This window comes from Pan paniscus, chromosome 13 (genome assembly GCF_029289425.2).
Source record: "Pan paniscus chromosome 13, NHGRI_mPanPan1-v2.0_pri, whole genome shotgun sequence".
Lineage (NCBI taxonomy): Eukaryota > Metazoa > Chordata > Mammalia > Primates > Hominidae > Pan > Pan paniscus.
In genome coordinates, this window is record NC_073262.2 from 111,787,269 (window position 1) to 111,813,330 (window position 26,062).

At 36.4% G+C, this 26,062-nt stretch overlaps 1 pseudogene; it reads left to right on the top strand.

Annotated features, from left to right (window-relative positions):
* Positions 1 to 1,335: 1,335 nt before the first annotated feature.
* LOC103784162 (plakophilin-4-like) lies at positions 1,336 to 16,953 on the top strand (annotated as a pseudogene).
* Positions 16,954 to 26,062: the final 9,109 nt, after the last annotated feature.

A 26,062-nucleotide genomic window follows, 5' to 3' on the forward strand; every position in this document is an offset into this window, starting at 1 on the left:
CATGTATACATATGTAACTAACCTGCACAATGTGCACATGTACCCTAAAACTTAAAGTATAATAAAATAAAAATAAAAATAAATAAAAATAAAAAATAAAAAATAAAAATAAATAAAAATAAAAATAAAAAAAAGAAAGTTTAAACCATGTAAAAATCAAGTTCAGATAGAAGGGAAAACCTTTTCTAAATTTTGGTTCTTTATTCCTTTAAATTTAGATCCATTCAAAGTCACATTCAAAATTCAAAACAATATAGACTAAAAAATAAAAAAATTGGTAGCTATTAAATTAATCAATATAGCAAATTTATAATCCATGCCACCTCAGAAAATTTTAATGCATTTGACATGTCAATAATATTGCACACCCAGAAGAGACATACTGTATTCAGGCTTATGAAAAACATATATTTATGCTGTTATATTTGCAGGACAACAATCAAAACAACAATCTGATTTTATCTGTTTTAGATTATTATGCCTCCACTCAGTCTAAGCTAGGGGTGGAAAACTGTTGATCAAAGGGTACAAAGTTTTAGGTAGATAGGATAAATAGGTTTTGAGATCTATTGCCTATCAGGTAATAGATCTCAAGTATAGTCTCAGGTGACTGTCGTGAATAATAATGTGTTGTATTTGTCAAAATAACTAATAAAGTAAATTTCAAATGTTTTGTTACAAAAAAAAGATAAGTAAGGTGATGGATATGTTAATTAGCTTGGTTTAACCATGCCACATTGTATACATATATCAAAACCTCATATTTTACTCCATACATGCATATAATTGTAACTTAGTCAAAAATAATGTTAATAATAAAAATAATATTTTTTAAAACTCTCTTTGACTTTTGACAATTTGTTTATAATGTGGCCTTGGTAGGAAAAAACTTTCTTTTGTGGGCAGGTGGGGTGAAGTGTGTGGCTGTTCTACATCCAGATATGTATTCAGTAATGCACAGGGACACAAGTTCTAAAGGCATATGAGGGAACTGTCTTGGGGGCGGGGGTACAGAGGTTAAGTCTGGTGGGTGTGTGTGTATATACATACAGCTACAGTGAATGCCTAGTCTACTGAACATGCTGGAGCATGTGCCATGGAGGTGGCAGGCACATAATAATCAGGTCTGGTGGGCACTGGGCAAAGCTACAATGGGCACGTGGTCCAATGGGTGCATATGCTTAGCTTCAGCAGGTGTCTGGTTCCTTGGTCATATGTGCACAGCTGTAGTGCAGACCTGGTCCAGTAGGCACCTGAGCATGCATGTGGTGGCACCATTAAGTGCCAGGAACTGTGCACAAGCATGTGCTTTATGTCAGGTTCCTATTCTCAGGCATGGGCATGTGCAGCCTGGCTTTGGCTGCAACTCCAGCAGCTCTGAGTCCAGTGTGGGAAGGGGTGGTACTTGGCATCTGTGGCGTCAGTGATGCAGCAGCTGGGGTCCACGTCAGAGAAGACCGCAGAAGTCCTCTGCAACGGTAGCTAGGGCCACTGGAATTCTTGGTGTCAATGGCTGCTGAGGTCCACCCACTCTCCCTGTTCCCCCATGAGAGAACCAGTGACCAAGGGGATTCCTTGTGGCACCGTGCTAATCCGGGGGATGGGGCAACACAGAAAAAATGCTTCCTACCCCTTTCTATTAGCCATTCCTGGTCTCTGCACTCGTGTGGATTGTTGCTGCCCCCTAACTGCCTCAGGGCTTCTCCCAGAGCTATCCTTTTCCACAAATATTTGATTTTATCCTTGTTTTTGTTTAGGGGTGAGAGTTGGGATCACCCAGTTTCCCAACTTGCTGACATCACTTCCCAAGCAATTTTTACTTTGAATCTTTTTCTGTATCTGTATCCTCGGCTTGCTATGGTCTCCAGACAGCTTCTTGTCTAGCAATAATATAACCTTCAAATCTGCTCAAATATCACCTTCTGACTACCCCATTTCATACTGCAATCTATTTCCAGTCTCCCCCGCACCCTAGCACTCCTTGTCACCATTACTCAAACCTACTTTTCCTTTAACCCATAGCAATTCCCTCTTTCTAATATATTCTACATTGTGTACTTATTGTGTTTATTGTTTGTAGCCTTTCCTACCCAGTACAAATTAGGTCTATAAGGACAGAAGCTTTTTATTATTATTATTATTATTATACTTTAAGTTTTAGGGTACATGTGCACAATGTGCAGGTTTGTTATTCAATGAGAACACATGGACACAGGAAGGGCAGAAGCTTCTGTTTTGGTCGTTGATAATTCACTTGTTTATTGAGCAGTGCCTAGTGAATGATAAGTGAACTAAGGAATGTAGCTATTTGTTAAGGTACTGTGGTACTGAATAGAGACTTGAATTGTGATAGTTCATTAGAGTCAGTTGTGTTAGAATATGTGTTCTTCATGGAACCATATTGATAGTAGGATATTGGCTAGTTGACACATACATCTACCATCTCCTGTATCTCAAATAGACTGTCTAATAGAGACTTATCTATACATCAATGAATTTTAAATAAAAATACCCAACTCATGACAATTGTTTATCACCCACTTTACCGAATCCTGATGCAAGAGAATTGGATGATTAAACTACATGAGTCATCTATTCTTATTTTCTTATCTGCAAAGATGTCCCTTTGCACTCTCTGATCTCTTTCTATTCCATGAGTCATTTGACTTGTCATACTTTCCCCATTTCTACCCTTTCTTTTGCTTTTAATACAAACTTCACTAAAACTAATAAAATAATTTTAATAAAATGAGATGTTTAAAAAATCAAATCAGAAAAAAACAAAAAATGTTTGATGTTTTGGTTTAAATTTTACATAAAATACTTAATTTTACATTATTCTTTTTTATTTTATTTTATATTTTTATTTTAATTTATTGACATTTATTTATTTTTTAACTTTTATTTTAAGCTCAGGGTTATATGTGCAGGTTTGTCACATAGTTAAACTTGTGACATAGGGGTTTGTTGTACAGATTATTTCCTTACCCAGTATTAAGCCTAGTACCCAACTAGTTGTTTTTCCTGATCCTCTCCCTCCTCCCACCCTCCACTCTCCAACAGGTCCTAGTGTGTGTTGTTCCCCTCTTTGTGTCCATGTGTTCTCATTATTTAGCTCCCACTTATAAGTGAGAACAGGCCGTATTTGGTTTTGTGTTCCTGCATTAGTTTGCTAAGGATAATGGCCTCCAGCTCCATCCACGTGCCTGCAAAAGACATGATCTCGTTCTTTTTTATGGCTAGTACTCCATGGTGTACATGTACCACATTTTCTTTTTCCATTCTATCATTGATGGGCATTTAGGTTGATTCCATGTCTTTACTATTGTGAATAGTGTTGCAATGAACATATGCATGCATGTGTCTTTATAATACCCAAAGGAATATAAATCATTCTACTATAATTCTACATTATTCTTTTTTTGTTTATATCTACAATGTAGGGATGTTTTAAATGTCTGGACTAGTACTTATATGATGGATTTATGTATGTTTGTATATATAAGTATGTGTGTTTGAAGATAACTTATTTCATTTTAGTATATATTTATTTTGATTTCAAATATCATATCTGTTATAGAAATTGGGAAAATAAAGAAAAGTATAAATAAAAGCCACAAAATCCCACCATTGAGAGACAATTATTGTTTACATTGTTATTGTATATCTCTCAATTGTTTAAAAATATTTTAATTACTCATTTTATCAAAAAATTATATTTTTATATGTTCAAAATTTATATGTACATTCTATTCTATTTATAATATGCATATTCTAATTTATTGCTGAAATTATACAATATATGTCTTATTTCTGTTTTTATACAGATTTAATATTTGCACCAGTCCTTTACCATGGTTTCCCTATAACTGATGTGATAGGCAGAATAACTCCTGAAGATATTCACATTCTAATCCCCAGAACCTGTGAATATGTTACATTATGTTCCAGAACTTCCCAGATGTGATTAAGTTAAGAATATTGCAATCGGAAGATTATCCTGGATTATCTGGGTCGATCCAATTTAAATCTTTATATGCGACAGAGGAAGCTAATAATGTAAAAGTCAGAGACTGATTTGAAAATATTATCGTGTTGGATTTGAAAATGTAAGAAGTGGCCATGAGCCAAGGAATGTTGTCAATCTCTAGGGTCTGGAAAAGGCAAGGAAACTGATTTTTCCCTAGACCCTCTAGAAGTCCCACTGGTACCCTGATTTTATTACAGTGACACTCGTTTTGGACCGCTGAACTCCAAAACTAGATGATTTTTTAAAAATTGTGCTGTTTTAAGTCTCCAAGTTTATGTAATTTGTTATAGCAGCAATACAAAACTAATATATCTGAGTTATTTGTTCTGATTTATTTCTTCAATATTTGGATATGATCAAGTAGGATTTCAAGAGTGCTGTGTTCCTGAATTGGTGTTTCAGAATGTACACCTTCACCTTTATGGTAAGAGTATATAAAGGCATCATGTTACTCAGATCTTTTATAGCTCCACTATCTTCTTACAATATGTTTTTCACTGGAGAAATTTTTTCTCCTTTGTACATCACTATGTTTTCCTACCTGGATATTTTAAGATTTTTTTCTTCATTATTGAATTTTAATGAGCTTTACAGGATTATTTCTTTGTGTTAATTATTTTGTATCAATATTTTTACTGCAAAACCTAAAGTTCTTTTCATCTACAGTCACATATTATTTTGGGAAAGGTTTCTTCCAATATATATTATGATAATTATTATTTATGTTTTGGTTATGCACATAAGGAAAATTACTTAGGTTTATGCTGGATACTCTTTATCTTTCAAACGTATAATGTTTATCATTTATATTTGGTACTAGATCTTTACCTGTTTGGATTGCAAAATTTCCTCAATTCTTTCTACTCCCACCCTGACTATAATTTCACTCTAGTATAATTTTCCCTATGGCTTGTAACATTGTTTTGCCTCTGGAATACTTTACATTACATTATCCCTCCCCACAGAAATAATCCAGTTTGCTTTTCATTTCTTTTGTTATCTTCTAGTCATTTCTTTGAACTTCACTACACTTTTGTTGAGCTTTAATAGATGCTTTGTTTGATCAATATTTCATGTGGAACTATAGAGAATAGTTCCTCCAATAGTTCATGTGGAACTACTGGTCAAATATCTTCCCTGTCAGTTAATTCTCCTTGTGATGCATTTTCTTCTCCTGACTTTTTCTCAAGTTTATTCAAAAATGTTTTCATGGATTCCATCCACAGGCATACCTCGTTTTATGGTTCTTGCCTTATTGAACTTCACAGATACTACGTTTTTTTCACAAATTGAAGGTCCATGACAACCCTGCATGAAGCAAGTGTACTGACTCCATTTTTCCAACAGCATGTGCTCACTTCATGTCTCAGTGTCACATTTTGATAATCTCATATTTCAAACTTTATTATTATTATTATTAATTATGTCAGTTACGGTGATCTGTGATAAGTGATCTTTGATATTATTGTAATTTTTATGAGATTCCATGAAGCGCACCCATATAAAATGGCAAACTTAACTGAGGAAATATTGTGCACATTCTGAGTGCTCCAGTGACCAGCCTCATCTCTCTCCCTTTGCTCAAGCCTCCCTATTTGCTGAGACACAACAATATTGAAATTATGCCAAAGAATAACTGCACAATAGCCTCTAAGTGTTCAAGTGAAAGCAAGAGTCCCATAGCTCTTACTTTAAATCAAAAGCTAGAAATGATTAAGATTAGTGACAAAGGCCTGTCAAAAGCCCTGATAGGTCTAAAACTAGGCCTCTTGCAACAAACAGCCAAGTTGTAAATGCAAAAGAAAAGTTCTGGAAGGAAATTAAAAGCGCTACTCCAGTGAACACACAAGTGATGAGAAAGCCATGCAGTCTTCTTGCTGATATGGAGAAAGTTTTAGTACCCTGGATAGAAGATCAAACCAGCCACAATATCCCCTTAAGCCAAAGCCTAATCTAGACCAAGGTCCTAATTCTCTTCAATTATATGAAGCTGCGAGAGGTGAGGAAGCTGCATAAGAAAAGTTGGAAGGTAGCAGAGGTTGGTTCATTAGGTTTAATGAAATTAGTCTTTTCCATAAAATAAAAGTTCAAAGTGAAGAAGCAAGTGCTGATGTAGAAACTACAACAAATTATGCAGAAGATCTAGCTAAGATCATTGAAGAAGGCGGCTATACTAAATCACAGATTTTCAGTGTAGATGAAACAACCTTTTATTGGAAGAAGATGCCATCTAGGACTTTCATAGCTAAAGAGGAGAAGTCAGTGCCTGGCTTCAAAGCTTCAAAAGACAGGCTGACTCTCTTATTAAGAGCTAATGCCGTTGGTGACTTTAACATGAAGCCAGTGCTAAATCTAGTTTGCCTGTGCCCTCTAAATGAACAATAAAGTCTGAATGGCAGCACATCTATTTACAGCACGGTTTACTGAATATTTTAAGCCCACTCTTGAGACCTACTGCTCAGAACAAAAGATTTCTTTCAAAAGGTTACTGCTCATTGACAATGCACTTGATCACCCAAGAGCCCTGATCTCAGAGATATACAAAGAAAGCTATATTATTTTTATGCCTGCTAATGCCACATGCATTCTGCAGCCGATGGATCAAGGAGTAATTTTGGCTTTCAAGTTTTGTTATTTAAGAAATACATTTTGCAATGCCATAGCTGCCATAGATAGTGATTCCTCTGATGTATCTAGACAAACTAAATTGAAAATCTTCTGAAAGAGATTTACCATTTCTAGATGCCATTTAAGAATATGTGTGATCATGAGAGGAGGTTAAAATACCAACATTATCAAGAATTTGGAAGAAGCTGATTCCAGCCCTCATGGATGACTTTGAGGAATTCAGGGTTTCAATAGAAGAAGTCACTGCAGATGTGGTGGAAATAGCAAGAGAACTAGAATTAGAAATGGAGCCTGAAGATGTGACCGAATTGATGCAACCTCATGATATAACTTTAATGGGTGGAGTTACTTCTTATGGCTGAGCAAAGAAAATGGTTTTTTGAGATGGAATTTACTCATGATGAAGATTCTAGGAGCATTGTTGAAATGATAAAAAAGGATTTTGAATATTACATAAATTCAGTTGATAAAGTAGTGGCAGGGTTTGAGAGGATTCACTCCAATTCTAAAAGAAGTTCTACTGCGGGCAAAATGGTATTAAACAACATTACATGCTGCAGAGAAACCGTTTGTGAAAGGAAGAGTCGAACAATGGAAATTTCACTGCTGTATTATTTTAAGAAATTGGCATAGCCACCCCAACCTTCAGCAACCACCACCCTGATTAGTCAGCACGCATTGACATTGAGGCAAAATTCTCATCAGCAAAAAAGACTATGACTTGCTGAAGGCCAGATGATTGTTAGCATTTTTTAGCAATAACGTATTTTTAAATGAAGGTATGTATTTCTTTTCAGATGTAAGTCTATTGCACACTTAGACTAGTTAGTATAGTACAAACATAACTTTCGTTTGCACTGAGAAACAAAAAAAAAAATGCCACTCACTTTATTGCAATATTTGCTTTACCATGTGGTGTGTAACTGGACCTGCAATAACTCTCAGATATGCCTGCATTTCTTTTTTTCCTTTTTTTAAATTTATTTATTTATTTTTTTATTTTTTTTGAGACGGAGTCTCACTCTTGCTGCCCAGGCTGGAGTACAATGGCGCGATCTCAGCTCACCACAACCTCCGCCTCACCGGTTCAAGCGATTCGATGCTCCTGCCTCAGCCTTCTGAGTAGCCGGGATGACAGGCATGTGCCACCACGCCCGGCTAATTTTGTATTTTTAGTGGAGACGGGGTTTCTCCATGTTGTGCAGGCTTGTCTCGAATTCCTGACCTCAGGTGATCCGCCCGCCTCAGTCTCCCAAAGTGCTGAGATTACAGGCGTGAGCCACCGCGCCTGATCGATATACCTGTATTTCTTACAGATTTCTCTCTTACCTGGGAAGCATGTGTCCTTTCAGTGTTGAGGGTTCATACTAGTCACAGAAAAAAACTCTGAGGCCACAGGTCCTCAGAGGCTCCATCAGTTAATCAATACCTTCCCCTTTCTTCAGAGGGATTACCCTGATAATTCTCCCACAACCAGATCCTGAGTAGGATGCCAGATATGTAAATAGGATGCAATAGAACTTGTGTCCACATAGTTTCCCTGCAAATCTATATTTTTGCAGTTTAGATAAGTCCTTAAAAAACATTCTGCACTTCTCTTCTGGTAATATCATACCCTAGTTTTTTTCAGTACACTAGCGAAAATTATTCTTTTTTACTCATATATTATGTCTCAACAAAATGTAAACACCTTCAATTTTACTTGTGGTCAATGCAGTTATGTGTTGTATAATCTTCGGATGTGGGAGATTTAAGTATCTATCTAGGGGGTAAGGAATTACTTGTTATCAACTCCATTTCTAAATTGAGTGTAAACATATGCCTACATAGGTAAGTTTTTTTTGTTCATTTGTTTGTTTTGAGATGGAGTCTTGCTCTGTCACCTAGGCTGGAGTGCAGTGGCGTGATCTCCGCTCACTGCAAGCTCCGCCTCCCGGGTTCACCCCATTCTCCTGCCTCAGCCTCCCGAGTAGCTGGGACTACAGGTGCCCGCCACCATGCCCGGCTAATTTTTTTGTATTTTTAGTAGAGACGGGGTTTCACTTTGTTAGCCAGGGTGGTCTTCATCGCCTGACCTCATGATCTGCCCACCTTGGCCTCCCAAAGTGCTGGGATTACAGGCATGAGCCACTGCGCCCAACCATAGGTAAGTTTTTAATACAGCAGCCCCTCCTTATTCACAGTTTCTTTCTGTGGTTTCAGTTACCTGGGGTCAACCACAGTCTGGAAACAGGTTAGTGCATTACAGTAAGATATTTTGATTAGCTGGGCATGATGGTGGGCACCTGTAATCTCAGCTACTTGGGAGGGGAGGTTGAGGCAGGAGAATCATTTGAACCCAGGAGGTGAAGGTTGCAGTGAGTCGAGATCACGCCATTGCACTCCAGCCTGGGTGACAGGGCGAGACCCCATCTCAGAAAAAAAAAAAAAAAAAAAAAAAAAAAAGGTATTTTGAGAGAGAGAAAGACCAAATAACTTTTATTTTTATAACTTATTAAACTTTTATTTTTATAACTTTTATTAAGGTATATTGTTATAATTGTTCTATTTTAGTAGTAGTTATTGTTAATGTCTTACTGTGTCAAATTTTTAAATCAAACTTTATCATAGGTATGCATGTATAAGAAAAAAACATAGTATATATAGGTACTATCCATGGTTTCAGGCATCCACTGGGGGTCTTGAAACATATGCTCTGCAGAAAAAGGTGAACGTCTGTATTTTACCAGGCATTTTATGACACGTTAATGTGAAAGAACTTAACTAAAGTGGGTCACTGCAGATTAAGTTCTTATTAAATTCTAATACTTATCAGTAGATACTAATTGGGACATACTGGGTTTTCTAAAGTTATTATTAAGTATCTGAGATACATTAAGTTAGTAAGTATTTAGTAAACATTCACTATATATCAGGTGCTATGATGGGCATTTTGAAAGTATCAGTTAATAAATAAGTTAAAATCTTTGCCTTTATGAAAGCAGGGCTGTGACAAGCATGAATGCACTTGCATGACCTGAGAGTGACTGTCTCCTTACATTTTGCAACCTAGATGCCTTGCTGGCCTTACCCTAGGACAGCCATATGACATGAAACTTATGATGTAGTGGGGAAAATGCAACAAACAAGATTAGTGAGTAAACCATATGGTATTTTAGATGTTGGTAAATTCTTTCGGATAAAATAAAGAAGGAAAATGGGATAGTAACTTTTTTAGTTGTTTAGGGCAAGGGAAAGAGTTGCACTTTTAGTTAAGGATGTCTAGGGATATTTTCTTTGAGATGGTGGATGTTGAGTATGCCTGATGAAAGAGACATAGTGAATTAAATGGAGACTTAAGGGAGGGATTCTAGCCAAAGAAACAAGTAAAAAGGCCTTGGGTAAAAGCTTACCTATTATTCTAGAACAACAGAAAGGAGACCAGTATGGTTGGAGTGGAGTGAGCAAAGAAGAAAGTTGTAGGAAATCAGTGATAAGACTGGGCCCAGATCAGTAGGAAAATTCAACCACTATGAGGACTTTGGTTTACATTCTGCATGCTATGGAAAAGCTCTAGAGAGTTTTGATTTGAGAATTGTCACGATTAACATATTTTAGCAGCACTACTCTGCTGCTATCTATAGAAAAGATATTAGTGTTGCAAGGTCCAAGTGGTGAGGTCAAAAGTCTACTGCACAAACACAGGAAATGAATGCATGATAGATATATTTTGTATGTAATGCTACAGAATTTGCTGTGGGTTTGAATGGAGGGAGAAAGAGAAATTGTGACATTAAGGAGGACAAAGTTTTTTGCCTTAGCAACTAGAACATTGTTGCCCTGTATTGAAAGGTGAAGACTGTTCTGGTTAGGAAATGGTAGGTTCAAGATGTGTGTTAGACATCTAAATGAAGATGTTAAGCAGTCAATTTTCCCTCTGAGAATCAAGAGTTCAAGAGGGAAGCTCACGTTAGAAATATAAGTTTGACAGTCATCAGCATGTAGATAGTATTTAGAGTCATAGCATCAAGAAAGTGAGACTAAATAGAAAATAAAAGAAATCTTGGATTTACTTCTTTGGCTTCTCCAATGTATAGAGGCAGGGAGATGAGGGAATGACAGCAGAGGAGACTGAGAATAGATGGAGGGAGGAGGAGGGAAGGAAGAGAGTATTATCTTAGAAGCCAAGTGAAGGAGGCATTTCAAAAGTGTGTCAAATGTTGTTTTATCAGATATTCCCCAAATCATATGAGGATACTATGGACCTTATTAAAATGCAGTTCCATTGAAAAAGTAAAGAGGGATATTGCTAAATATTATACTTATTTGTATTTTTAGTACTTATATTCTTCTTGGGATTTTTTTTAGCATTTTATTTACTCCTTCATTGGTGCAAGCTGAGGGGATACAAATATGATGATGTGTGCTTCCTGCTATTGAGGAATCTGCATTGTGAATAATGATCTTATGGTCATTGCATTGATCCATCCTATTGTTTTGTAGAATATGTGAGAACAGAGTGAGGCAGAAGGAGAAAAAAAAAGGATTGATGGCAAGGCTACTATATTGTAAGTGCCCCCAATCTTACCCAGAGAACATTCTCTGACTTTTATTGACCAGTTGAGTCAAGAGCATCCCATCAGAGGTGGATAACATACTAAATCTCTAGTTATGAAATTCCAGATATTTCCAGTATCCTATTCTCACAAAAAGGCAAGCATCCATCATAGTTGAAATTCAGGTTTGTAATGCGGATTAGAAAGAAGCTAAAATACTGAGTACTAATATTGCAAAGAGTAATCTTCTAAAACAATTTTGTGGGATTCAACATTGGGTTTTTTTTTTTTTTTAGCTTTTAATTAAACCTAATTTGGTTGTGACATTTTGATAGATTCAGAGAATTTTCAGCCTTCCCACATTGATTCGTTATTCCACCCTTTTGACAGTGTGTTCTTCCCACACACAGAATTTCAGGCATAGAGGCCTCAGTTGAACAAATATAAGTAGTATCACACAACGTTCAATTTTACGTTTAAATACATTTAAAAAATTATTAACTTTGAAATAATAAAAAGGTGAAAAAATTACTTTTCATTATGAAAGACAAGAACTCATTTAAGTCTTTGGGAAAAGTAAAACAAGTAGAAGAAAGAAAGAGAGGGGAAAGTGGGTTAAAAAAAAACACTTATTCAAAGAATTTTTTTTGAATTTCAGCTTTTATATTAGATCCGGGGGTACATGTGCAGGTTTGTTACATGGGTATATTGCATGACACTGAGACTCAGGATATGAATGATTCCATCACCCAGGTGGTAACTATAGTACCCAATAAGTAGTTTTTCAACCTTTTCTCCCCCTCCTCCCCTCTAGTATTCTCTAGTGTCTATTGTTCTCATCTTTATGTCATGTGTACTCACTGTGTAGCTCCCACTTATAAGTAAGAACAGGAGGTATGTGATTTTCTGTTTCTGCTTTATTTCACTTTGGATAATAGCCTCCAGCTGCATCCATGTGGCTGAAAAGGACACACTTTCATTCTTTTTTACAGCTGTGTAGTATTCCATGGTGTATATGTACCATATTTTCTTTATCCAATCCACCATTAATAGGTACCTGGGTTGATTCCTTGTTTCTGCTATTGTGAATAGTACTGCAGTGAACACACAAGTACATGTGTCTTTTTGGGAGAATGATTTATTTTCATTTAGCTATATATCCAGTAATGGGATTGCTGAGTCAAACGGTAGTTCTGTTTTAAGTTCTTTGAGAAATCTCCAAACTGCTTTCCACAGTGGCTGAACTAATTTATATTCCCATCAATAGTGTATAAGTGTCCCCTTTTCTCTACAGCCTGGCCAGTATGTTATTTTTTGCCTTTTGATTAATAGCCATTCTGACTGGTGTGAGATGGTATCTCACTGTGGTTTTGATTTGCATTTCTCTGATACTAGTGATGTGAAACCTTTTTTCATGTTTGCTGGACACTTTTATGCTGTCTTTTGAGAAGTGTCTGTTCGTGTAATTTGCCCACTTTTTAATGTGGTTATGTGTTTTCTGCTTGTTGAATTGTTTAAGTTCCTTATAGATAATGGATATTAGACCTTTGTCAGATGCACGGTTTGTGAATATTTTCTTTCCTTCTGAAGGGTATCTGTTTAACTCTATCAGTAGTTTATTTTGCTGTGCAGAAGCTTTTTAGTTTAATAAGGTCCCACTTGTCAATTTTTGTTTTTGTTGCAATTGCTTTTGAAGACTTAGTTATAAATTCTCTAAGAACTTTTAATTGTTTTTATATGTCTCTGTTATGCTTTCATCCACTTTCATTCTAGTCTTGTTTTCTAACCAGTTATCTTCAAACATGTTTAGAATTCTTTAGAAAGGGGAATATAGCTGTCACTCAACTATTTTCCATTCAATTTTAGAATGATCCTAGGTCTAGAGAGTGATAAAAATAGAGTAATTATTTATCCTCTGCACGTTTCTCAGAGAGCTAGTCCACCAGCCATCATATTTCAACCTTCACTTAAGTTATAGGCATGGTGGAATGTGCAGTCTCAAGAGTGATACATGAAATGCAAGAATAGATATGCTATAGTCTGAATGTGTCCCCAAAATCATGTGTTGAAATACAGTGGCCAATGTGAAAGCATTAAGAGATGTGGCCCTTAGGAGGTGAGTAAGTCATAAGGGCATAGCCTTCATGGGAAACAATGGCAAACTTGGAGTGACAGATCTATGCTTTTGAGGGAAGCTACCTGGAAGACACTCAGATGTATGGCAATATTACTCCTGACTGGGATCGGTATCTGACCAACCGAAAAAACTCCTATAGCAAAAATGATAGAAGGAACCAGAAGTTTAAGGAAGCTAAGCGGCTCTTCAGTAAATCCTCAGTTACCTCAGCAGCTGCATTAAGTGCATTGGCAGGAGTTCAGGACTAGCTCATTTAAAAGAGGGAGCCAGCAGTAGGTACTGGAAATCTACAAAGGATGTCCAGCCAATGAAGTACCCGTACATACCAAAGAAATAATTATGCTCTGAATACAACAGCTACCTATACGGAGCCCTCCAGGCCCATACAATACCAAGTGCAAGAGTGTAATTATAACAGGCTTCAGCACGCAGTGCCGGCTAATGATGGCACCACAAGATCCCCATCAATAGACAGCATTCAGAAGGACCCCAGCGAGTTTGCCTGGCATGATCCTGAGTTGCCTGAGGTCATTCACATCCTTCAGCACCAGTTACCATCTGTTCAGGCAAATGCAGCAGCCTACCTGCAGTACCTGTGGTTTGGCGACAACAACGTGAAGATGAAGGTGTGTAGGTTACGGGGAATCAAGCATCTGGTTGACCTTTTGGGCCACACAGTTTTGGAAGTTCAGAAGAATGCTTGTGATGCCTTTAGAAATCTCTTTTTCGGCAAGTCTACAGGTGAAAATAAAATAACAATGAAGGATGTTAGTGAGATATCTGCCTTGTTGTGACTGTTGAGAAAATCAATATTGATGCAGAAATAAGGGAGCTTGTTACAGGAGTTCTTTGGAATTTATCCTCACGTGATGCTGTAAAAATGACAATTATTCGAGATGTTCTCTCAACCTTAACAAACAATGTGATCGTTCCACATTCTGGATGGAATAACTCTTCTTTTGATGATGGCCATAAAATTAAATTTCAGACTTCACTAGTTCTGCGTAGTACAACAGGTTGCCTGAGGAACCTCAGCTCTGTGGGGTAAGAAGCTCGGAAGCAAATGCGGTCCTGCGAGGGGCTGGTGGACTCGCTGTTGCATGTAATCTACACGTGTATGAACACATCCGATTACGACAGCAAGATGGAGAATTGCGTGTGCACCCTGAGGAACCTGTCCTATTGGCTGGAGCTGGAGGTGCCCCAGGCCCAGTTACTGGGACTGAACGAATGGGATGACTTACTAGAAAAAGTTTCCCAGCGAAGACTCTGAGCCAACCTGCTGGGGGAAGAAAAAGAAAAAGAGGACTCCACAAGAAGATCAATGGGATGGAGTCGGTCCTATCCCAGGACTGTCGAAGTCCCCCAAAGGGGTTGAGATGCTGTGGCACCCATCGGTGGTGAAGCTATATCTGACTCTTTTAGCAGAAAGTTCCAACCCAGCCACCTTGGAAGGCTCTGCTGGATCTCTCCAGAACCTCTCTGCTGGCAACTGTAAGTTTTCAGGATATATCCAGGCAGCCGTTTGAAAATAAAAGGGGCTCCCCATCCTTGTGGAACTTCTGAGAATGGATAACGATAGAGTTGTTTCTTCCATGGCAACTGCCTTGAGGAAGATGACACTAGATGTTCGCAACAAGGAGCTCATAGGCAAATACGCCATGCAAGACCTGGTCAACCAGCTTCCCTGTGGCAATGGCCCCAGTATCTTGTCTAATGAGTCCATGCAGCCATCTGCTGTGCTCTGCACGAGGTCACCAGCAAAAACATGGAGAACGCCAAAGCCCTGGCCAACTCGGGAGGCATAGAGAAACTAGTGAACATAACCAAAGGCAGGGGCGACAGATCATCTCTGAAAGTAGTGAAGGCAGCAGCCCAGGTCTTGAATACATTATGGCAATATCGGGACCTCTGGAGCATTTATAAAAAGGATGGGTGTAATCAGAACCATTTTATTACACCTGTGTCGACATTGGAGCAAGACTGATTCAAATCACATCCTTCCTTGTCTACCACCAACCAAAAGATGTCACCCATCATTCAGTCAGGCTCCAGCAAACCTTCACCAATTTACATCAGTTCATATTCCTCACCAGTAAGAGAACTAAATAGACAGCTACAGCATCAACAGCTGTATTATAGTCAAGATGACTCCAACAAAATAACTTTGATTCATACAGATTGTATTTTCAGTCTCCTCATAGCTATGAAGACCCTTATTTTGATGACCGAGTTCACTTTCCAGCTTCTACTGATTAGCCAACAAGTATGGACTGAAATCGACCACAAATTATGTAGACTTTTATTCCATTAAACGACCTTCTTATAGAGCAGAACAGTACCCAGGATCCCCAGACTCATGGCTGCAGCATCAAGACACCCAACAGAAGAACTCTTTCTTTTTAACCTTGTTTGTATTGAGGTGAAAAGTCCATCTTGCTGATTTGGTGATTGAAATGTGAAAGTGATGTGGAAGGAAAGAGTGAAGTGCATTTTTTTTCTTTTTTAAGGAATTATCAGGGAAGTGAGGAAACATTTGGGAGAGGACTTTCTAAGCTCTATTTAGGTGTTAGATCTAATTACTTGTAGATTCTGTAGTCTGGTGAAGGTGTGGGTGACGTGATGAGAGGTTTGAGAAATGGGTGAAATGAAATGGGGATGTGTAGATCAAATCAAATTAAAGGTGATTGTTTAATGTAAATAAAGTCATATTCTGATAGTTTGTACAGAAAAAATAAAATGATGCCCATGTTTTATTGCTATTACTAAATGTCAAGATTGTATGCTATTATGTCTTGTAAATTTCTTTTGTTGGTGTAAATATGGAAATGCCACATTGGTTAACTGCCATCATTTGTAATGCAGTGTGTCACTTGAAAAGAGATTTGAAGAAACTGACAACTTCAAAAACAAATGGGAAGCCTAAGGAACTGTGAGAGATTAAAAACAAACTGCGACACCCTTTGTCTCCACCCTGCATAGTGTACTTTGGAAGCGCAACGTCCAGGCTGGTACTGCAGTGCCATGCCCATTCCTTGTCTCGTTCATAGGACACTTCACTGCCATTTTCTATGCACATGAAAGAAAAATAAATGTGGAAATTTCAAAAAAAAGAAAGAAAGGAAGGAAGGAAGGAAGGAAAGAGGGAGCCAAGAAGTGGGATGGAAAGTGACATTCTCCAGACTTCCACAATCAGGAAAATGAGCCCAGCCAGGATGACCCTGAGGATCTGGATGGATCTGTGCAGGGAATGAAACCTCAGAAGGCTGCTTCATCTACTTCCTCAGGGAGTCACCACAGCAGCCATAAAAAGAGAAAGAATAAAAAACCGACACAGGATTGATCTGAAGTTAAACAAAAAACCATGAGCTGACTATTAGAAGATACATTAGTGCAGAAGTTTCCAGGCTGTAGAGCCCTGCTTCCCTTCTCTGGCCTCACAAAGATAAACATCCTTCACCTGAGTTCGTGGCCATCCACCTCTGCTCTCCCAGACCCAGTGCCTGTGACTTTGAGTAGTTTGTTCTAAATGTGGTGACAAACAAGTCATTTCCATAATACATTGGATCATTTACTTTATGTCACTTTTAGTAACAGAACTGCAGGAAGATCGAGACATATATAATCCCAGGAAGTTGCTAACTGTACATTTCTCCCTTCTTAGGATGAATGTCTCCCCCTAAAGTGGCTGGTACCAGCTTCATCTGTGATATGCATCAAGAAATGTTCTCTGGTTTTGTTTTATGCTGAAAGTAGAACACAAGTTACATTTCAGATGAAGGCTATAAATATCTGGCATTTTCTTATATTGCTTTGTGTTTTCTTATTTTTCTCTTGTTTTATCATCTTATTTTCTTTGGGGTCTTTTTGTAATGCCTTTGTACAGCTCATACCTTCCTGCTGACATATCTGATCATCTCTTTCATGCAGTTCCCAATATTCACAACTGAAAATAATCTGGTTTATCATAAGTAAAATGGGAAACTTGGCTCTTTGTTTTTTTGCAAGGGAAGTATTTAGTAATTACCTATCTTAAATCTTTCTGAGTTGGAAGCAGATTCATGTTCAAGGGACAGGAAAAATGGAAAAATATGTTTAAATCAATCATTTTTAAATAGCTATTTTTATTCTTTTGTATAAATAAAATTTCACAGGCTTTGGAAAAAAAAAAGAAAGCAAAGACCAAACCTTCACCACGCACTGAAACTGCTAGCACATTGATCTCGAACTTCTAGCCTTTAGAAGAGTGAGAAATAATTTTTTTCAAACTTATTTATGTATTTCATCTATTTATTTAAATAGATAAAATTTTATGTATTTGTTTTATATAACATAATGATTTGAAGTATATATACATAGTGAAATAGCCAAATCTAGCTAATTAAATATGGATTACCTCACATAATCATTTTTGTAGTAAGTACACTTAATTTCCACTCTGATATGATTATGTATTTTAAGAATACACCATATCATAATTAACTCTAGTCCCCATGCTGTTTAATAGATCCCGTGAACTTATTCCTTTTATTGAACTAAAATTTTGTATCCTTTGACTAACATCTCCCCAACTGCCCCTTCTCCCCACCAACACACAACAGCTCAGCCTCTGGTAACCACCATCCTACTCTCTATTTCTATGAGATCAACTTTTTAAGATTCCACATATGAGTGAATTGTGAGGTGTTTGTCTTCCTATGTCTGACTTATTTCACCTAACATAATGTCCTCTAGGTTCACCCATGTTATTTTAAATAGCAGGATTTCCTTCTTATTTATGGCTTAATAGTATTCCATTGTGTATACATACCATACTTTATTTATTTGCTGATGGACACTTCAGGCTGATTCCATATCCTTTTGTGAATAGTGCTGCAATAAACATTGGAGTGCAGATATCACTTCAACATACTGATTTCATTTCCTTTGGATACATACCCAGTAGTGAGAGAACTGGATTATACAGTAGTTTTATTTTAATTTTTTGAGGAACTTGCACACTGCTTTCCATAATGGCGAATAATGTTCCCTTAATTCCACAGTTTCATCAACATTTGTTATCTTTTGTCTTTTTTTAATGCCCATTCTAACAGGTCTCAGATGATATCTTGTGGTTTTGATTTGTTTTCCCTGATGATTAGTGATGCTGAATATTTTTGCATATATCTGTTGGTCATTTATATGTCTTCTTCTGAGAAATGTCTACTCAGGTTTTTTGCCCATTTTAATATCAGTTGATTTTTTTTCTTGATATTAAGTTGAGCTCCTTACATACTTTAGACATTAACCCTTATCAGATGTATAGCTTGCAAACATTTTCTCCTATTCTATAGATTGTCTCTTCACTCTGTTGACTGCTTCCTTTGCTTTGCGGAATTTTAGTTTGCTATAATCCTATTTGTGTATTTTTGTTTGGGCTGCCTATGCTTTGGAGAACATATCCAAAAAGTCATTTCCTAGACAAATATCCTGAAGCATTTCCCCTATACTTGCCTACGTAAAAGCCTTACATTTAAGGCTTTAATTAATTTTGAGTTAATTTTTTAATATGGTGTGAGATAAGGGTCTAATTTCTTTCTTCTGCATATGCATACCCCATTTTCCCAACACCATTTATTGAAGAGACTCAATCTATGAAGACTGTATTCAGAAAGTAGTATAGATCCCAAAAACAAGTTCAAGATAAGAAGCATTTTATTCCATTGGAAAGATGTCAGAAATGGCCCTCAAGATGTTTCATGGAGAGAGCTGCAGATTTAACATTTCCCTGTTTGTATACTAAGGTATAAAGTCAGCAAAATGCTTCATGAAAAAAAAATCCATGACAAATACTAGGAAATATTCTATTGCTGCAAACCAGTCTCACACTGGATAACTCTTTAAAGGGCGATGATAAAGTCACTTCTTTCCATGCTGTTGTTAAATCTCAATTCAGATTTTGTTAAATTTCAATCAAGTTCATACTTTTTTATTCCTGCTGACTTTCTTATTTTTCTAGTGCTATTTTATTAATGCTATTTTTTCTTGGGAAAGATACAAATTGAAGATGTCATGCTTCTGTTGCCTATTTTGAAAGGTATATAACTGTATCCGCTATCATTATATTTACACAAAACCAAAGAAATAAACAAATCACTTGTAAGAATTTCTAATTCAACTCAATTCAATTCAATGACAATAATATTGTGAGATTCACAGTCCATTTGTTCTGTCTTTTCCCTTTAAAATAGTTTTTGCATTGGACAGAAACATTATTATTATAGGGAAAATTGCCAAAAAGTAAAACCAAAACATTAGCCCAATGTATTGCCAGAACATTTAAAGAGATGGTGGCCTTGAAGTTTTGTACTTCAATTCCAGGTGGCTTAACTATCTATACAAGAAGGGCAAAATTATAAAGATTTTAGATAATAATATAGCAGAATATCTCCATGATATCCTTCTTCTTTCAAGGGAATGAAATAATTTATTAAACAAGACACATAACACCAATAGGTAAGATTCTCAAATTCACATTTATAAACTTATTTTTGTCAAAATACATCATAAGAGTTTCTTTAAAAGTTAAACATACACTTATTATATGATCCAGCAATTCCACTTCTAGGTCTTTATCCCAGAATATTGAAAACATATGGTATTGTTCACACAAATCTATAAATTAATATTTGTAGGATCATTATTTGCAATCATCAATATTGAAAATAATCTAAATGTCCTTCAAGTGAATTGGTCAACCCACCATGATACACCCATACAATGGAATACTACTCAGCAATTTAAAATAATGAATTATTGATACACACAACATGGATGAATCTCAAATACATTCTGTTGCCTGAAAGAAACCAAACCCAAAGAAGTTATCTATAGATGATTCCACTTATATGTCATTCTGGAAAAGGCACACATATAAAAACAGGAAATATATCAGCAGTTTACCAGGGTTAGAGGTGGAAGAAGGGTCTGAACACAAAAGGGTAACATGATGGAATTCTTTGTGATACTAGAATTTTTCTCTGTTGTGTCTGTAGTGGTAGCTACAAAAAACTATAAATGTTTAAAAATGCATAGAACTCTATTTCAGAAAGTGAATTTTACTTACTGGAATTTTTAAAATTAAAATAAATAAGATAGTATAAGAAAATGTATAGGCCACGTGCAGTGGCTCATGCCTGTAATCCCAGCACTTTGGGAGGCCTAGGCAGGTGGGTCACTTGAGGTCAGGAGTTCAAGACCAGCCTGGCCAACATGATGAAACCCCGTCTCTAATAATAACACAAACATTAGCTGGGTGTGGTGGTGCATGCCTGTAATCCCAGTTACTTGGGTGGATAAGGCAGGAGAATTACTTGAACCCGGGAGGTGGAGGTGGCAGTGAGCCGAGATCGCGCCACTGCACTCCAGCCTGGTCGACAGAGCAAGACTCTGTCTCAAAAAAAAGAAAAAAGAAAAAAAGAAGAAAAAAGAAAATATACAAAGATAATATGCATATATACGAATATATATGGCATATGGAACCTAGAAAATACAGAAGAACTTACAAATAAGTAAGGAGAAATCATCTCAATAAAGAAATGGTCAAAGGCTTTGAAGAAATACAACATAGAACTGAAAGACCAAACAAATGGTTAATAAAGGAAATGAGATGCTTGTATTCATTAGTACCCAGGAAAACAAAATTGCAATCAGTTATCATTATACAGCAAGTGGGTTAAAATTTTAAAAGTCTTGTTTTACCAAGTGTTTGTAAAAATTGGAGGCAATAGAACCTTGATACAATGGTAAGTGGAGTGTAAATTGTTACAATTGCTCTGTTAGCATTAGCAGCATTAGCTATCTGCCTATCAGTTTTAATACTACTAACATAAGCACCCAGGGAGATATGTACAGAAATGTTGACTATACCCCTAACTGAAAATAGTAACATGAAGAACTCATCTTGTAACTCAGTGGCTTCCAAATTTTTCAAACAGGGCCCATATGTAAGCAATACATTTCAGAGATATTGTCAGTACTCACCCCCACTCTTGGAGTGGTTTAAGAAGGGCAAATGAGATGTGGAGAAATTTTCTGGCCACTTCTTGGAACGTTTTCCTTCACGTCCAAGAAAGAGCCACAAGTAGGGCTGGACAATATAATGCCTTTGGACCCTGTTGTATCAGGCTATGATGCCTGGAGCTGCTGCAGCCATCCTCCAATCCATGTGAGGAAAAAATTTCCATTAAGAATGGCATAGCCTAGGGATAGAAAGAATCTGGGTTCTTGATGCCCTTCTTGGTCCCTTTTTATCAATAAATCCCTAAGTCTGCCCTACCTTTGGGCTTATTTCTTCAGCCACATTGGATCTGAGTTTCATTCTCAGCAAACTAACACAGGAACAGAAAACCAAATACCTCATTGTTCTCACTCATAAGTGGGAGTTGAACAATGAGAACACATGGACATGAGGAGGGGAACATAACACAACAGGACCTGTTAGAGGGGGTGGGGGGCTAAGGGAGGGATAGCATTAGGAGAAATACCTAATGTAGATGACAGGTTGATGGGTGCAGCAAACCACCATGGCGCATGTATACCTATGTAACAAACCTGCACATTCTGTACATGTATCCCAGAACTTAAAGTACAATTTTAAAAAATGTAAAAAAACCCAGTTTATTTTTCTTGAAATAAAACTCTCCAAACTGCTACAAACTGAACAAACTGTCAGCCCTAGTTTTGTTCATGTACATAATGTCCTTCTAGGCAATAATTTGTTACTATATATCTGATCAGAATATCAGGGCAAATTCTTTAAGACAGATACCTCCACTTCCCATACAAGGACATAATGCATTTAAATATATAGTTTATTTCTCATATTATTTTTAGTCTTAAGAAATTACAGAAGTCTCTATTGTTATTCTTGAAGGTATATATTACAAAACCTTTTAGCAATACTATCCTATATATACAAAAATGCTAGACTAACATAGGTCTTGCCTTTTATTTTGTAAAAAGAAATATATTTTATATAAATAATCTAGGTTTTACTACATAAAAGATTACAAATTATATATAATCCAAAAAATTCAGATATAACCATTTTTAGTATTTTGTTTTATTTACTTCCAAGAATGTTAAGAACCTATAAGTACGTATTTTTACTCCCAAAATGGAACTATATGATGCAAATCCCTCAAGAATTTGCTTTTTAAACTTACCAGTATATTGGGGAATCTTTCCAATCACATCATACTTCTTTAACTGTCTGACTGATCTGGAACTATATAAAAAATGTCTTTGGATAATTTTAACTAATGTGCATTGCAGAAAAAAGTAAGTCACTGACCCAGAAACATAGGAAATTATCAGGACTTCTCCATTTACACTAAGCAACTCAAAAATCAGTGCTAAAAGAGAACATATGAATGAGGCTATTGATTAGACAACCTTTAAAAAAATAATTCTAGAAGCATCATTCATTACTCAAACCAGAAAGACATAAGCCATGTTCTGATTTTATCTTTATAATTAATTTGTAACATATGTTTATGTTTACATTTTTCACTTTAATTCTGTCAGTTTTTGGCCAGGCTATACAAAATGAGGATGATTTTTTCTTATGTATAATACATTATAGGATATTAGTTTTGCCTGTATTCTTTTCTCTTCCATGTAACAGTGAAAACCTACTTACCGAGCTCTTCTGTTAAATGCTACCAAAAAGTATCAGTAATCTTATTGGCTTTAGGCTAGATCTAGAAAAAATAATCTAGTTGGAATATTTACCGTGGAGACCAGCAGATACTGCCTTGCAATATTACCAAAGACCTGGTAAACACTGCTCTCACTCACGTACTTAGAGAAGCCCTAGAAATTAGTGTACTAAGAGAGCTATTGAAACTGAGGGAATGGAAAATACCCATATATATTTGGAGTAGTTTGGGCTTGATACAGTGTGTTTACTTGGAAAATTATTATATTGTATGCCTCAGGACTGATTGTGTTTTACATTGCTTTCAAATTCATTCCCTCTCTCTCACTCACTCTCTCTTTCATTGCAAAGTTCACTTCCATCCTCGGTTCATGGCCCATTTACATCATCAGCCTATGCAAGGTTTCCTTACCTTACTTATTTATTCTCTTTTATTTCTATTTCTCAATCTCATCAAATTCCACCTATCCACTATAAATATCTAGAAATAATATGTCTAGCTTTTAGGATATAATTATTTTCAATGTGACAAAATTTTTAATTGAATGTGATTTAAGCATTAGCTAGAATACGAAATTTTCTGGGCTTTCTTTCTGTATATCAGTATGCTCTAGCAAATTCTTTTTTATTCTGATCAAAAAACACGTAACATAAATTTACCCTCTTAAGTTATAGTACAGTATTGTTAACTATATGCACATTGTTGTACAACAGATATCTAGAACTTTTCCATATTGTATGACTGAAACGCTATAGCTATTGTACAATCCTTCATTACCCCTTGCCCCAAGCCCTAGCAACCAGCATTCTACTTCTGTTTCTGTGTGTTTGATTACATTAGATAACTCATATATGTGAAATCATGCATTATTTGTCTTTTGTGGTTGGCTTTTTAAATTTAGCATAATGTTATCTGAGAAAAATATTCTCCTGCTGTTGAGTGGAATGTTCTATATGTGTATGATAGGTCCATTTGGTCTATACTATTGTTTAGGATTTCTATTTCCTTATTGATCATCTCACTAGTTATTCTATCCATTATTGAAAAAAGAGTATTGACATGTACTATTATTGTGTTACTGTCTTTTTTACCCTTCAATTTTGCCAATATTTACATCATATATTTGGGTGCTCTAAAGTTAGTTGCATACATTTTATAATTGCTGTGTTTTCTTAGTGAATTGACGCTTTTATTATACAATGTCCTTTTGTTGTCTCTTGTGATAGTTTTTGTTTTAAAGTCTATTCGGTTTGATGTACGTATTGCTAACCCTGATTTCTTTTGGTTATGATCTGCATTGAATATCCTTTTCCATTCTTTCACTTTCAGCCTATATGTGTCTTTACATCAAAAGTGAGTCTCTTCTTGACAACATATAATTGCATCTGGCATTTTTATCCATTCAACTACTCTATGTCTTTTGATCAGGAAGTGCTATGGTCTATATGAGTCATATGATGTGAAATAACCACAGATGTACAAGTGTGGAGCCAATTTGGTTCAGTGTCAAATACTGGATATGATAGCTTGTTCTGTCAAGCTCTTAAATACATGCATTGGTTATTGTCTGTCTATTCATTCATTAAAACAAATCTTCCTACTGACATCATCATTTGGCTCTCCTGGGCACTAACTTAGTTGGTATACATCTGGTCACCCTTCCACATCATTTACACAACCACCCACATCTTTGTACCCAGCTCTGAAATGGTACAGCTGCCTAATGAGATGACTCAGCAGGGCACTGAGTGAAAGTGGCCCTCTGGGTTCAACTGAAAACATGGAGGTTGCTCTGTGACTGTGGGCAAAGCCAGGAAAGCAAAGAATGCAAAAGATTTTATCCCCAGATATAATTCAGAAAAGTAATACTTCAATGCAGTCTTTTAGCTTCATGTCTTTCCACGTTTGCACTTGTTTAACCAATAATACTGTGAATCTCTCCTTAGACTGTTCTGTTGAAATGTTTTGACCTGGAAAATTACAAGGCTCAATTTTGCTCAGAAATCATCACTCCTATAAAATCTCTTTTTGACTTCTCACGAGGTGAATTAGTCTTTCCTTCCACATTCCCATAACACTTTGTGCATGCATCTTTCCTGGCACATACCTCATTTAGTCTAATGTTCTGAGTAGTTCTCTGTCTCTTCTGATAGATTGTGGGATCTTTAAAAGACATGAATAAAAACATGTCTTATTCACCTTTTGCCTTTTCCTCTTGAGTATCTAGAACAGTATGTGTCACAATGAAGGTTCTCAATTAGTGAATCTGCTGCCCTTTGAGCACAGGTACTAGATATTATATTTTAGCTTTTACAGCCTTTGTCTCATTTCATCCAGACAACAACTACATGAAGATTCTATTTCAGATGAGTAAAGTGGCTGAAAGATGGTAATTAGTTGTCCAAAGTCAAAAAGTAAGTGATAGAATCAGCTTTAAAATTTGTTCATTGTTATAATATTATATAATAAACAAAGGATGAATTTATACCAAATACATAAATAAAAAGTCATGTTTTCTCATTTAACACTTGACATCTAAATAAACTGAAAAAAAATCAGTAAGTTTTCTTTTCCGTTAGATTTTGCGTTTTCTTTCATATATTCATCCACTCCTGCTAATTACCATTGCCTTGTCTCACAAAGACACTGACTTTTGAGATTTAAAAGACGTGTTAATTCTAATTTCTGTCTGATTCATTTCTTAACTTCTTCACATCTGTCTTGTTTAAAAATAAACTACTTGAATTAATTCATCATACCAGCATCAATTAAACCACTATATTCATGAAAGGAGTTATAATTGTCCTGCAGTAGTGGTTGTGGCAAGAGAGGAAGCAGAAGAAAGAAGTAGAGGAAGCTGGGCTCTTTTTACCAACCCACTCTCCTGGGAACTAATCCATTCCCAAGAATGATAACTCAGTCACTGCCCCGGCAGGCAGGCATGAATCTGTTCATGAGGGTTCTGCCCCCATGACTCAATCACCTCTCAGTAGGCCTCACCTCCCAACACTGCCTCTTGGGGATTAAATCT